Source organism: Phasianus colchicus, chromosome 8 (assembly GCF_987193195.1).
Source record: "Phasianus colchicus chromosome 8, bPhaCol1.hap1.1, whole genome shotgun sequence".
In the NCBI taxonomy this organism is placed as follows: domain Eukaryota; kingdom Metazoa; phylum Chordata; class Aves; order Galliformes; family Phasianidae; genus Phasianus; species Phasianus colchicus.
The window spans coordinates 10,345,517-10,360,655 of record NC_143443.1 but is presented as its reverse complement, the minus strand read 5'-3'; the positions used below and the strand labels follow the sequence as shown (position 1 = coordinate 10,360,655).

Sequence of the window (15,139 nt, the reverse complement as noted above, 5' to 3'; positions counted from 1 at the left end):
ATCATAATGCTTGGAACCCACATTCACAGTTAGTTTACAGTCCTTTCATTTCTGTCCTTAAGAGGAAAAAAAATATTCCTGTGCAAAATTATGAATGTGTGTTTTTAATGAACTTGAATCTCAGTGCTATTGGAGTGGAGCTCCTACACTTTAAGGCTTTATGAAGCATTGTCAGGAAGTAGGGTGGTGGGGTTTGACTGAGTGCAGTCTGTGAATCTGAATAGCCCTGTGACTCTGCCAAGCAAAGGAAATTATGGTTTAACTTGCTTCTGAAATATTTAATCTTACACAACTCTACATGAGAATAGGACAAGTTCTTCTGCCACTCCACTACTGAGCAGTCCTAAACCTCTGGGGTTCATCTGCCAAAAGAAGTTATGCACTCGAATCTACACAGTATTTGAATAGGAAATGGATAATTATATCCCCTAAGGCTTTTCTGAAATTCTCAGATGTAAAAATGTTTGTCTTTAACAACTCTGTTTATTTTGATTTTTCTCCAATTTTTAAACTTCTGAAGTCAAGAACTCTTAATTTCAGCACATGGTAGATGGTTATAAGACAGAAAACACAAATACAGTGCCTAACCACAGAGGAAGTCCACTAGCCACCCCAATTCCTTCTTAACAAATTAATTACCTTTTGAAGAAGATAATAGCAGAAAAGAAAATCCATAGTGTAATGCTACTTTTTCTTTCCCTATAGTCAAAGAAGTTATATTAACCAGTTATAAAATAGTTCTGGGGACTGAGATTTTCTATGGAGTTTAACAGGTTTAAGTGAGTTCAAAGTGGATTTTTCTTAACAATAAGAAAAACCCACATTTAATTAACATTTGTCTATTTAACTCCCTTGTAGTTCATTACTGAGACTCTCAGATTAATCTCTAAATGTGTAATACTAAGGAATCAGCTCAATGAAAATCTCCATGGAGCTGCACAGAAATTTCTCATCATGTTTTGTGCAAAGTCTTTGCCTGTATTTCCATATGTGAAACTAAAGATATTACATACACTATCATTTCACTTCTTCAGTGCCTTCATAGCTTCCAGTGCGGGGGGGGTGGGGAGGGGGGGAGAGAGAGAGGACTGATTAATTCTATCCCCTTGCCAGGTGCCTGTATTTAATTCTTTCTGACACATCTGTGTCTAATGTATTCCTTAAATAACACCAATACTAGAGATTGTACTGCTTTTCCTGGCAATCTATTTTTGTCCTTTCTGATACAAATAGTTTCTGATTAATAATGTGCATATTTTTTTCTGAAATTCAAGCTCACTGCTTCTTGTCCATTTAATCACAGTTAAAGAAAATACATTAAATTATTGAAATTATGTCACAGAACTTCATTGCAACTTTTCTCTGGTGCATTTCCCTCTTTATCGTGCTTTTTTATCTTGTAATTGTCTATACTAGAATGGCTTTTAGATCCTATGTAAGAACTTGAAACATACCAAAAGAAGCTTGTAAGGTATTCTTTCAAAGTAATTCCTTACTTGGATTCATGACATAACTGCAATGACTTACAAAATGGATGTGGCCGGATGGGAGCCAGATGGGAAGATAACATATCACCACTAGAGACTGCTTCCCATTAGGCTGTGCAAGGCAGCAGGTACCCCTGCTTTGGCACGGTACCATGGCTCTATCCCATCACATTCCTTGATATATTACATGTACTTCCCAGCACGTGACAGGCTGACTGCATGTCACACACTGGAAATAAAGATATAACTAAGGACTGCAGTAGTACAGTACATTTTATCTGGGCAAGGGCTATTGATAAAATTATGTCTTACAAGCAATTTTGTTACATCACAGAAACAATTTTTATATTCATATTATTGCATAATTAATGTTAATTTTAGCATAATAAATACTAAACAAATTAAGCAACGAGTTATAAAAGGTGATGAACACAAAAAATGAGAGTACTGAGACATAATTCTGGCTCCTACAAAAGCACTGTGAGCAAAGGCAGGTAGCAACACAGTCTAATGCTCTTCTATTTTTATATTTATTAGACTACATTTATAGCTATCCAGCATTTCTAGAATATACAAGAGTTTTGCATAAAGCCTTTCAAAGTCATAATTCTGTCCCAGACTGCCTTATATATCAGCCAAATCAGCCAAAGTTACTCACGCATTTTTAACACCGCTGAGGAAAATGATGGTTGCCTCCACCTCCACATCCCAAAGATTAACAACAACAAAAAGCTGACTTCAATTGAAAAGGTTTTCCATTCTTACCTTTTTCAAAAAAAGACTTGAAAGAAGCTTGTCCTTTCTGCCACAGCCATCATTTTTTCCACCCGCCTCAATAGGACAGAGTCAACATACCTCTGTTACAAAAGAAAAAAGAGCAAATATACAGAGTGAAGAAAAAGCCCTGAAGACTGTCTGAGGGCTACAGTTTAAAAGGCAGGAAGAATAGAAATGTCATTAAAAAACCTTAGCAGGGCTGTCCTGAATACTTCTCATCCGGAAAAAGGGACTAGTATGAGAAGCCAGCCAAAAAGGATTCATTGTGGGGCAGGATGCAAAGATGGTGCAGAAGGAATCTAAAGCTTGAAGGACACAGGCAGAGCATTCTCCATTCATTGGACCAATTCCCACCACAGCTTGTAATTGAACTCAACTTCTACCCTCTGTGCCAGCGATTATCTGAGAAACCTAAGAGTAGAATGTCCTGTCCTTCTGGAGCTGCTACAATTGTGGCCAAATCCCCACTGCAGCACCTCAGCGCTTTAAGCCAACACGAATAACTGTTTCAAATTATTCATTTAGGCTTTACAAATCAGTGTTTATTTGCTGACCTCCACTGTCCAGCAAATATGTGCCATGTCCACTGCACAGAAAGGGAAAGTATTAAGTGCTTTTATTACAATAGACTTTATTATTCCTGCATTTAAATTTTACAGGAGGCTTGGCAGAAAGATTTGGAGGCAAAGTATTCTGCAGTCAAAACACATTCCTCTAAATATCAGTGATCCTTTAAACCATACTCGTACAATTTTCCAAAGCCACATAGTCACTTAATCCCCACCTCTGTTCTGGTTTAGCACATGCTGTCTGATACAGTCTTGTTGTTGGCAGAAAGTAATATGAATAAAGAACACCAGCTATATCCATTATTTTTGACTTTTATAGTAAAGATTTATATACAAGCAGCACAAGTACAAAGTTCTATTATTCCAGTCTTGAAACTGAAATAAATCATAAGCTTCGACATAGGGAAGTGAACATAATTCAGCCTACTAGTTGTGTTATAGGAATAATGTCTCAGCGTTAGATTAGAATCCACAAAAGATTTGTTCTGCCCTGATTCACGGGGAATGCTAAACAACATATTTATTCTCTATTCTAAGTGATTCAAATCAAGACAGTAAGTCTCTGTTCCATCTTGGTTTTAGTATCATCAACAATAAATGCTTTGAAATCAATTTCTAGAGAATATTAGTTTATCAAAACTAGCAAAATGTGTAAGATAAGTCCCTGGCTATGCAGTTAGGAACAATTTTTTTAAAAGATGTGAAAAGCCAAAATCCACATCACTCTGATGAATACATGTCCAACAATTTCACCTACATAGGTGGCCACTTATTTGGAGAATAAATGTTGTCTATGCTTGTAGAACTGCAATATCCCAGTGGGCTGCCAGAACAGTGATAATAGAATCACAGAATCATAGAATGGCCTGGTTTGAAAAGGACCACAATGATCATCTAGTTTCAACCCCCTGCTGTGTGCAGGATCACCAACCACCAGATCAGGCTGCCCAGAGCCACATCCAGCCTGGCCTTGAATGCCTCCAGGGATGGGGCATCCACAACCTCCTTGCGCAACCTGTTCCAGTGCATCACCACCCTCTGTGTGAAAAACTTCTTCCTAATACCTAACCTGAACCTCCTCTGTCTCAGTTTGAAACCATTCCCCCTTGTCCTATCACTACCAACCCATGTAAATAGCCATTCCTCCTTCTGTTTATATGCTTCCTTCAAGCATTGGAAGGCCGCAATGAGGTCTCCCTGCAGCCTTCTCTTTTCCAAGCTAACCAAGCCCAATTCCCTCAACCTTTCTTCATAGGAGAAGTGCTCCAGCCCTCATCAGTTATGTGATGACTGGTACTCAACTACCTTACAGTATTTAAAACAGAAAGGAATGAAAAGAGAAATAACTGCAACTCAAGTATTCTATGTCAAAGCAAAACAACCCAAAGAGTGGGAAAGTTCTCACTAGGAGAATCCGAAAACCATCAGGAAAATGTGAAATTTTGTTCTTGGAAAAAGGAGGAAAAGAGAAGGGTATTTTGTGGGGAAGGAGTCATTACTGACAAAGAACTGGGGCAAACATCAGATGCTGAAAGAGGATCTTGTCTTCTGACTGCTTTACTACTGTGTTACATCACATACAACATTGCTGACTTCATGTTTCTTCCCAACTCCAGAAGAGCACACTTGTGCAACCTCAGCTTCTGCCATTTTCCTTTATAAACTCTACCACTGCTTTTCAGTGCATTAATGGGTTTTTCTTCTTGTATGCATAGTAAATTCAGTAAATGGGTGTTTAGAAGAATTTCACTTTTGAACAACAGGCATTCTTAGTTAAGACCCGTGACTTTATGTCAATTTTGTGTTAGATCTACTGTCACTTTTCTCTTATAAGCAATTATTATTATCACGTTACATTTTCATCATGCCTACTGAGCTCTGCATGTCTCAAGGCCTTGTTAAATTAAGCAGCAGAATGATATAGTGGAGAGACAGTACTTACTATGCTAATTTAATACAGAAAATAATGTAGTTTTGCTTATATAATGCTGTATATTGAGTTCAGCCACTTCCCCCCTGAAATAAATAGATAAATAAATAAATAGTTCATAAATTAGAAAAGCTAAAAATTAAACAGTGCACAAACACATTCTGAAGAATTCACACATAGGGAGATTTGTTGGCTATTGTAAGAACTAAGAAAACAAGTTCCTGTGATCAAGAGCAGATGACATGAAAAACAATGAATAATTTATATCAGACAGCAAGACAGCAAGGTACTTCTTGTTAGCAACAGAAATATTCCTTTGGTGATCATAACTTATTTACAAGCGCAGAAATGTGGAAACAGGAAACGTACACATGCAAAAATTAGTAATTTACAGAACAGGTGGAAAAAATATCATTATAAAGACTGCTTTATTTTTATTTCTCTCAGCTAAATGTGAAAGAATTTAGCTACAATGCATACACAAGAAAAAATATGCAAGCAAAAGCTAACCACAACTCAACAGTGTGGAAGTTACAACAAAGAACTAGCAATAACTTCCCCCCCAAAAAAAAAAAAAAAAAAACCAATGTAGTCATGTTTCCTGTCACAAATGAAGCAGAAACATAAAGTCTTGAGTTTTCTCCAGATTTTAGAGCAGACAAACCCTAAAATAACCTTGGAATGGAAAAGGAAGCAAGAAAGAAAAGCTAGGGACTACAACTGAAGTAAAGGGAAAGAATCAAAAGAGAAAAAAAAGAAGTTGGCAGGCACTAGCTAGAGCAGCCTGGACATGACAGTGCTCTCCCAGCCACGTGAGGAGCTGTGTGACACCAAGCTACAGGATGTAGGATTTAGAGTTGTAGCTGTGGGAATCTGCCCATCAAGCTGCCTCTGCTCCTGCTGACAATCTGCAGCCAAGAAGGTGAGGAGAAAGGCTCAGGGCTGGAGAGAGACTTGTGTGTGCTCTGTATTCCTGCACCTGCAGAACAACTTACACAGATGTGGTGAATGAACATCTCCCAAGGTATTCACTGCTAACAGACCATGTAACACAGTGTATCTTGGGGGAATCTTGCTCTATCTCCTGCAAGGACTGTTGATGGGTGCAGTTGGGATTTACACTTTGCAGATCCAGGAGGGAACAGCTGGAGTCTGAAGAGTCTCTTTTTAAACCTCCATTGCTGACCTTGGAATATCTATACTGTATTAAGGATTAATAAGACTACAGGATAAACTAATTGTTAGTACCCAGGTTTGGCAGGACTGCTCTACTGCAGCCTCACCCCCCCCTTCCTGCAGTCTCTCAAACTGTTTACTTTTTTTTTTTTTTACAATGTTTTTTTCACTCGTTCAGAAAGCTCCCAGTGTTGTAACACACATTGCTCACTTCAATGAGGTAAATGGGGCTGAGCATCACAGTATCAGATGTTACCTGGCATCCATGAAACAGGACTTTAGTCAGATGTAGCCAATTCAACTTCATGGTCCAAATTTCTTGTCCTTTGCTAAATGCTAAAGAGGAAAAAAAAAACAATAAAATCAGGATGCCTATATTTAGCAGTCAACAGAAAATGAAAGCTTCCTCGCTGTATGTCAGTCAGCCCTGTACATCAGTCACTACAGATTGCTCAGTGCTCCAGTGTTCCTTAGAAATTGTTATGGCCCCTCACTTTTGTTATTAAAATATCAGCACCAGACTTCAAGTACCTTAAATATATTTCACTCAGTTAAGAGGTTGGTGATTTAGATGATGTTTTAAAGATCATTAAATGTTCCTAAGCTCTTTTCCTTTAATGCTTTAGTCTCTCAGATATAGAGTGACTTAAGTATGGGTAAGCACTCAGGGATGTCTTAGGGCTTTCAAGAAAGCAATACTAATTAAAATACAGCTAACAGAACTACCTTAGGTTTGGCTCTTAAGCAGGTCCTTTTCTTACTGTGCCATAAATCTGGCCTAAAAGCATGCTGAACACGCAAAGCTTGGACTGCTCATAATTGAATCAGCAAACAGGCTTCTTAAAAAGAGAGGGCTAAACGAATCTGAGATTTCTCATTTCCAATTTTTCTCCCAGCATTACCTTTAAATTCATTTTGTATTTCTAAAGCTCTAGCATTCTTTTTGAAGAGTAAGGACAAATTTATTATAAAATTTAAGACAACTGGTCAAGTGTTCAGGTAAACATTAACTAACAATACTTTTCCATTTTTAAAAATTCAGTCTGTAATGAACTTGTTTATCTTGTTTGTGGCAGAAAAGTTTTGACTCAGAATTATAAGTTCAGTGGGGAAAACTGGAGGAAACTTCTGCACAATATACGTATGCAGAGGGACCCAAATGAAGTTGTGATATCTTCACGTTAGCTCACTGTATGCCATGAAAGGCATATGGTTCTTCAGTGGTGATGGTTTGAGCAAGTATTAAAAGCTCAAAAAGCAATGTCAGTCAGAATTTTCTTCTCAAATGTGCCACTTTTCATGTGTACCAGGACGTGCGCAAAAATAATAGAATCATAGAATCATAAAATCACTGAGATTGGAAAAGACCTCTAAGATCATCCAGACCAACTGTCCACCTATCACCAATATTTCCCATTAAACAATGTCCCTCAGCACAACACCTAAATGTTTCTTGAACACCTCTAGAGACAGTGACTCCACCACCTTCCTGGACAGTCTGTTCCAGTGCCTGACCACTCTCGAAGAAGATGTATTTCCTAACATCCAACCTGAAACTCCACTGGTGCAACCTCTAATCCTATCGCTAGTTACATGGGAGAAGAGGCTGACCCCCACCTCACCACAGCCTCCCTTCAGGTAGTTGTAGAGAGTGATGAGGTCTCCCCCGAGCCTCCTCTTTTCCAGACTGAAAAATGCAGTTCCCTCAGTCGCTTCTCATAAGACTTGTGCTCCAGACCTTTCACAGCTTCGTTGCCCTTCTTCCTGGGAACAAGTTTCAGGGCCTCAATGTCTTTCTTGTAGTGAGGGGCCCAAAACTCAATACAGTACTTGAGATGTGGCCTCACCAGAGCTGAGTACAGAGGGGTGATCATTCCCCTGCTCCTGCTAGCAAAACTATTTTTGACACAAGGCAGGAGCCATTGGGCTTCTAGGCCACCTGGGCACACCGCTGGCTCAAGTTCAGCCAAGCATCGACCAATACCCCCAAGTCTCTTCCTCTACACAGTCTTCCAGTCACTCTGCTCCAAGCCTGTAGCATTGCCTGGGGTTGCTGTGGCCAAAGTTCAGGACCCAGCACTTGGTCTTCTTCAGGCATTCCTACTATTTATTTTCCTTCCTTGTCTAAATGTCATTAGAAATATAGTTTCCTTTATTGTTGTATGTATAGTTACAAGACGTATTTTAAACAATCCATTAGTATATAAAGCTGAAAACTCTTGAAAAAAATTAAAGCTCTGAACTTGTACTGCACGTGTGTGTGTAATATTCACACACAGAAGTTGACTCAATGTAATTAAGAACAGAATGAAACATCTGATATTTACCATTTAACTTAAATCCCATCAAAAACTAACATATTATATCCATTTTTCCATGAAGTACCTCTTCTGCTAAACCAGCAATATAATACCATCTGCTGTGGTCTTTATTGCTGTCATAGAATACATGCAGCTAGGGCAAAAGCACGTAACTTTTCTACCATACCATGTATGGAAATTGTTGGGCCATGAAATCAAACAAAAAATTCATAACAGAATTATAACGCAACTGAAATTTCTTTCATGGAATAGCATTCATAAAATCACTGAAGAAACAGAACTTAAAGGCAGACGCATTGCATAGAAGAAGACTTCAATGCATGCATTACTTTTTAAAAGACAATTTTTCAATGGGATTTATTATCTGCACATAAGAAGTAACAGCAATCTTTGCAATTTTAAATGCATCTCGCTGTTCATTCAAACACTGCAAACAGTGCAGTGGTCCACCTGCCTCTCTTCTATGAAAAATTTCTAGATTCTAATGTTTTCCAGTAAACAAAGTTATTACAGAACACTGTATTTTGTAAATTATCACATTTTCTCTATTTCATTTTACTCTTTACATTTTTATATCTCATGGTAACAGTAATGAAAGAAAACCACTTTTGCTCCTTAGCTGAGGACAATACCTTACTCTGAAGGACCTTCACTTAAAAAAAAAAAAATTGTCAACTGAGATAAATTAAGCTTTACCGTTTCAAACACTATCTAGCTATTCTTCGAGGAAAAACTTGCTTTGCCTGGCTCTAGAGAAACAGAATTGTATGTACATACATATGACACAACACTCAAGGTCATCCTGGATAGAGCTCTGATGTAGCTGTGGGTGCCCCTGTTCATTGCAGGGGAGTTGGATCAGATGAACCTTTAAGAGTCCCCTCCAACTCAAATGATTCTATGATTCTTCACACGTGAGTGTGCATGTACACATGTATGTATATCTACCTCCTGGCCTCTGAAAGCAGGCTGAAAGTATAATAAACACTTTATTATAAATCATTCCTTTTCAAAATCTAAGTACTTTGCTATTTCCACTCATCATTTTTCTCTTGTAATTTCAGCAGGTACACCCACTCATTTCCACTAGCTGCCTTCCACTTACGGAACGGAAGTATAATAATTTCCCCTAATAGTTCTTGGCTATATTTTATAATAAGATAATGATAACATAAGGAATATAGCACTCTTTAATAGTGATTTTCATTAATTACAGTTTTAGGCATTAAAAAAACTAAAGCACACACTTTCTTCTCACTGAAATGAAAGACACTTAAACAGAAACATTTTCTGAAACAGCAGTGGATTTAAGACATACATGAAAACATCCCTGAAATGGAGCATGCTGCAGTTCATACTTTGTGCTTCATCTCATGGCCAGTTCACAAAACACATTTAATAGCTCTAGAACACAGCTTAATGTCAGACCTGCCAAGCCAAGCCATTGTGTTCAAATATAAATACAGCTCTGCTGGTTCAGGAATGTCAGTGCTCACCACATACTTCAGCCCAACAGGAACCCCATTATCACTCCTATTTCTCTGAAGTTTTTCCTGCAGGGAAACATGCACCTACTATTCTGCATATATATTAAGTACATTTCATATTTATTTCTCAAAAGGACTATTTCTTTTCTGTTAGAAGACACTGCTGTATCTATAGGTATTATAGATTTTGAATACTTCATGTAGATTCTTGCATTTCCTATAAACAGTATCTATTATTGAATTAAACCACAATGAGACACTATACCTTCTGGAATAACAACACAGCTAGCAAGAATTCAACCTGTAGAAAAAAAAGGCCAAAATATTGTTTTCCATACCAAACCATATGAGATAGACTTGGGAAAAACAGTTGAATACTTGGTGAAACACTTACAAGTCGTTATTTTCTAGTTTGAGGTTGTTTCCATTGTTGCTGCTTGTACAAAAAGAAAAAAGACAAGAGAAGATGACAGAATACTGAAGAACATGTGATTTTACCTAGGAGGTCTAATTTGTCAGTACTATGCCATGTGCTATAAAGGGAGCACAGAGCAGAAAGCTTATATAGCACCCCCATCAAACATCAAAAACAAACAAACGGAAACAGAAATAGTTCCTGAACCTTCCACTCAAGTAACAACAGTAATTAGTGGTAAAAACCTACACCATCTGTTCCTATAAGATGTTTCTCACTTTTAACAGACTCGAGTCAAGGATGAACCTTTTTAAAGGAAGGTCTAGTCAACATTAATAGAACTTACCAACCTTCCAAGTATGTACCCCATGAAATGTGAATTGTTATGGTCATAAAAATATCATTTCTGCATGTAAAATCCTGGAAGGATTGAGTGTTTTTGTGAATTGTCAGATTGAAGATATACTCCTGTAAGATGTAGGAAGTACAGAGAAACCCAATGCCTCTCCTTCCAAACTAACCCAAGTATGGCTCAAACACAGTTTATGTTTTGGGGGCTCATTACCTTCCATAAAAGAATATATCCATTAATGCATTACTATTCATTAAAGGTATATAGGTGTGAAATGGAGGAAAAAATTACCTTCAGATCATATGTAAATTAATACGCTGCCTGGCATACATATGGAAAAGCTGGCAGCTGCCTTCTGGGTCCTGGATGCTCATTTGATTATTGAATCCAGCTTAGTAAATGGCTTTTTAGTAGTATCTACCCTCTTAGGTTGATCTACTGTCTTAAAGCAGTTGCTACCAGCCTCTTTTTTAAGACATCTTTTTTGTGGGTTAGCAAGGGAATTAAGGTCTAGCCATGCCTGTGAGTTTTGACTGTCTGTGGTTTATGAGATCATTTTTAATTAGTTCCTTATTGCTGGTTGCGTGGCAGCCCCCGTAAAGCTTCCTATATTTCTCTGCCAGTGAGGCCTAGCAGCATCCCCTCTTGATGTCAAAGTGCTGGGATGCAATGTCCTCTCCACATTACCTCTGGTTTTGGCTGCTCCAGCAGATGATCCTATTGGCAGCATGCTGCCTGCTCCAGGAGGATAACCCATCCCTGTTCTCTTCTCACCTACACAGACTTCAATCCTACAGTCAGCACATGCAATGGGAAAACACTGGCTCTCAAAGTGCCACCCCGCTATGCACTTAAAAGCAACTTAAGCTTAAACTCCAAGCAAGATATGTCTGCCCAGGATTCAAGGCTACTGTCCCCACAATACATATTCATGTTTTTTAGAACTCCAGGGCTGGTTCTGATTCAATCAGCATTTCAGAAGTTTTTTAGTCAAATTAACATGTTCCCTCATGAACTTCTCATTGGCCTACAAATCAAGCTCTCCTTGCTGCCCAATGACAGCTGCTACTTCTGTTTCCACTGAATTCCTTTGGTAGAGTGCTTTGGCTCTACTTCAAGTCCACATTCCCTGGTTGTCACTAGTTTTTGGTGGGAACACCTTGAGCTCACCCTGCCAACATCACTGCTCCTTAAGCCTCATTTTTCTCTCGCCTGAGACAGCTGCTGTACCAGTCTTCTAGCTTGTGGTAAAGTTTTCTGTCTTGGGACTATTACTCATTCAGTTTCTCATAGTAGGAGACTCATAAAATATCTTCTCTGCCTTTCTGTCCTTTTCAGCTATATGCTTCTGAACCCTCAAAACATCCTCCAGATTATGCATATGGTAGAGAAGTTCTGAAATAAAGGTATTGGCCTCAGAATCATCAGAGTACATATGTCCTCTTCTGTCCTTCTGTCCTCTTCCAGTCTTTTTTTTTTTTTTTTTTTTTTTTTAAGGAGGGACTGAGTGTGCCAGTATGCTTACCATTTCCAGTTCACTTTTGGATCCTTGATAAATTAATTTCCTGTACGTATTGCAGTGAAAAATACACTCATTTACCACGGTTGAATGCATGCCTAAAGATTAAGGTGAAAAAAAGTAAAAATAGGAGAGAGTTGGGCTCTTTCTGTAGAATATCTGGAGACTTACTACAACACCTTATGTAATCCCAACTACGTTGCTAGTGAGATTCGTTCTTTGAAGGCTCTTTTCAGTTTGTAATTAAATAATCATGCTTTTCTAATTTCCTTTTCTGCAGCTTCAATTATATTAGGATTCAAAATAGATCCTCACATTTGAGTCTCATACCTTGTGAGCTTAAAAACCCTGTAGTTATTGCTCAACTTCGTCCTCAAACATTCAGGAATCCTTCTTGCAGATAACTACTCCATATTTTGTTTCTACGTGTAATGTGTGTGAACTGATACCAGTGGAAGACAATTGGTATTTAGACTTCTGAAAGAATGGGTAGATAGTCAGAACATATGAATTTCATGGATATTAATTTAATGATTTTTTTTGTGTATTAGTTGAATATCTGGATCTACATTTCTGCAAACTGAGGAATTGTAAGATATATTCTCCATGAAATTAATTTACTAATTTCAATATTAAGCTGACTTCAGTATAGGAAAACATTTACCTACTCTATAGTGCTAAGTAAAAAGAAAACATATTTTGTTGAGTATGTTCAGTTTTGTGTTGTTTTTCAAACCCTTGTAATGACTATCCAGCTAACATATAATCCTCCCATGATCTGTGAAAGCTACACAAAATGAACTACATGAAACTACTGGACTGCCTTACTTTGTTATCTTGTTACCTCATAGCTGGAAAATCAATTTTAAAAGGCTGCTGATTACACCCAGAAACATTATCTGCTGCACATCAAGAAACATCACTGTACCCCAGTGACATTTTCCCATACTAATCTGCTACTTGCAGAGAAAGAACAAGATTGCAGTGTTTTCCTAATATCTGCAAAAATCCCCCATTATAATTAGCAAGGCAGTGAGACTGTAAAAGCCATCTGATAACCTTTAATACATATCTTGGCCACCAATAAGCTTTCACACTAATAACCACTTACATATTTTGAAACTATTCCTGAAAACTACCACTTTTTCAGTCAATTACCACAGTGACTGCAGCAGAACTATGTAGCTAATTATCTTCCATACACATCTCTTTAAGATTAAACTTTTAAAAACACAAATTGTTAGACTGATTATATGATAATAGATGTATTAATAATGCTAAAAGGAACATTTGTCCGCAGTACTCCTATCACATAAAATAAATAAGCAAGCAAAATGTACACTCTTCTAAGTAGACAGAAACACTCATTAACACCAATTCATTAATGTGATTGCAAACATTTCCTTCAGTGATTAGCAACACAACCATCCTTATCTTATCAGACAGTAAGGCGGCATGCCAAGCCTAAAAGATTACTTACCCAAATGCAATAGTTAGCACAAGAAATGTAAAACTGCATGAACAGCTACTAAAGGACAGCTACTAATGGCATGAATGAGATATCACAACTTTTCCTCCTGCCTGGAAGGCAGATTCTCCCGACTTTATTCACAGTAAATGACACCCTGACTCATGGAAGTCAGTACAGGTTTCTCCCCATTGAATTGAGGCAACAAGCTCTCTCTAAAGGCAACAAGCTCATCTCTAAAGGATGAGAAAGCTGCAAGCTTCAGCTTTGACTTTGCCATGCTTTTCCTTCTTAAGATCCCTTTGATCAGATCAATATATGAATTAAAAAAAAAAAAAAAACAGCTACAGTAAGCAGACAAATCAATATTAATTTGTCCTGCTTGAGGAAAGGAAATTCTAAGAAGAAAATCTGCTTCCAACACATTAACATTATTTTCAGGGTCTGTAGTTTTACATCTAAATCAGAGAATAAGGGAATGGAATAATGTTGATCAAGAAATGCAGAAGTTTTAAATCTCTCCAGACTCATCAGAAAGTGACTGGATTTTATTTAAATGAGTTCTACTTTGGGTTATACAGGCTACACCACAAGACACAGTGACTCTGGGCTAACCATGATTTTACCTGAATTCCAGATTCATCAACCTCAAATACAGAACATGAACAAGTTGAGAAAAAGCACACAATCCAAGGAAGAGTATGTCAATGCACACAAGAACAAAACAGAAAATGGGAGAAGCTCATGTAAGAGAAATTAACCAAGGAACATTTGTTAAAATAGAGTATAAGAAGCACAGGCTAAGAGGAGAGAAGTTGAGGCAGCAAGACAAGGCAAAAGCTCTGAGGTCACTCACAGACAGCCAGAGGAGTCATTAGGGCAATACAAAGGAAGCCTGGAAAAAGTGGAATTAAAAGCTCCAAAGGGAAAGTAGCAGAAGGGATTCATGATCACCAAATCTACATGGTCTGGTTGTATTGGCAGAAAGTATCTGACACCAGAAAAGTTAAGCTTTTGAGGAGCTGAAATATACGATCCAGACACGATGAAATTGACAAAAAAATAAACACACATTCCCCAGATGCAAGAACTGAACATGTCTGCTGTTTACTGATGGAGAATAATTTGTCGGCAGGAAAACATATCCATATATGTGTTTGTAAAGCATAGTCCTGATTCTTTGCATTAGAAAAAATACTGGAAATATATTTGAAGAAGTTCTGAGGAAAAAAAAAAAAAAACTTACTGAAATAAATCTGGTCTTTATGTACAAGGAGAATATTAAAAAAAAAACAAAAACAACCTATATGTGAAATGACTGTCTCATGCTGATGTTCCTGCTGCAAATGAAACTGTAAACTGTGACTGCCATCTTACTGGATGAGATCCGTATTACTAATAACAGTTTTATAGTTTTATTTCAACAGGCTGGAAGTGAGCATTCAGTTCCACTTTGGTTTTTATTTAGCAATAGAAAAAAAAAAAGAAGGAACAAAATAAAATAAAATAAAATAAAATAAAATAAAATAAAATGAAATAAAATAAAATAATAAAATAAAATAAAATAAAATAAAATAAAATAAAATAAAATAAAATAAAATAAAATAAAAAAGCCTTTAAGAAATTACAGGAAGAAAA

The 15,139-nt window shown here is 37.4% G+C and overlaps 1 long non-coding RNA gene across 1 annotated transcript in view; it reads right to left on the bottom strand.

The window, feature by feature from the left end:
- The window catches only part of LOC116234991 (uncharacterized), a 419,872-nt gene that overhangs the window by 87,001 nt on the left and 317,732 nt on the right, over positions 1 to 15,139 (bottom strand). Inside the window, exons 11-12 of the long non-coding RNA XR_016468730.1 lie at positions 6,196 to 6,275; positions 2,253 to 2,344 (exon numbers count right to left, since the gene is read on the bottom strand). This is a non-coding gene — a long non-coding RNA (uncharacterized LOC116234991). The remainder of the gene's footprint in view (positions 1 to 2,252; positions 2,345 to 6,195; positions 6,276 to 15,139) is intronic.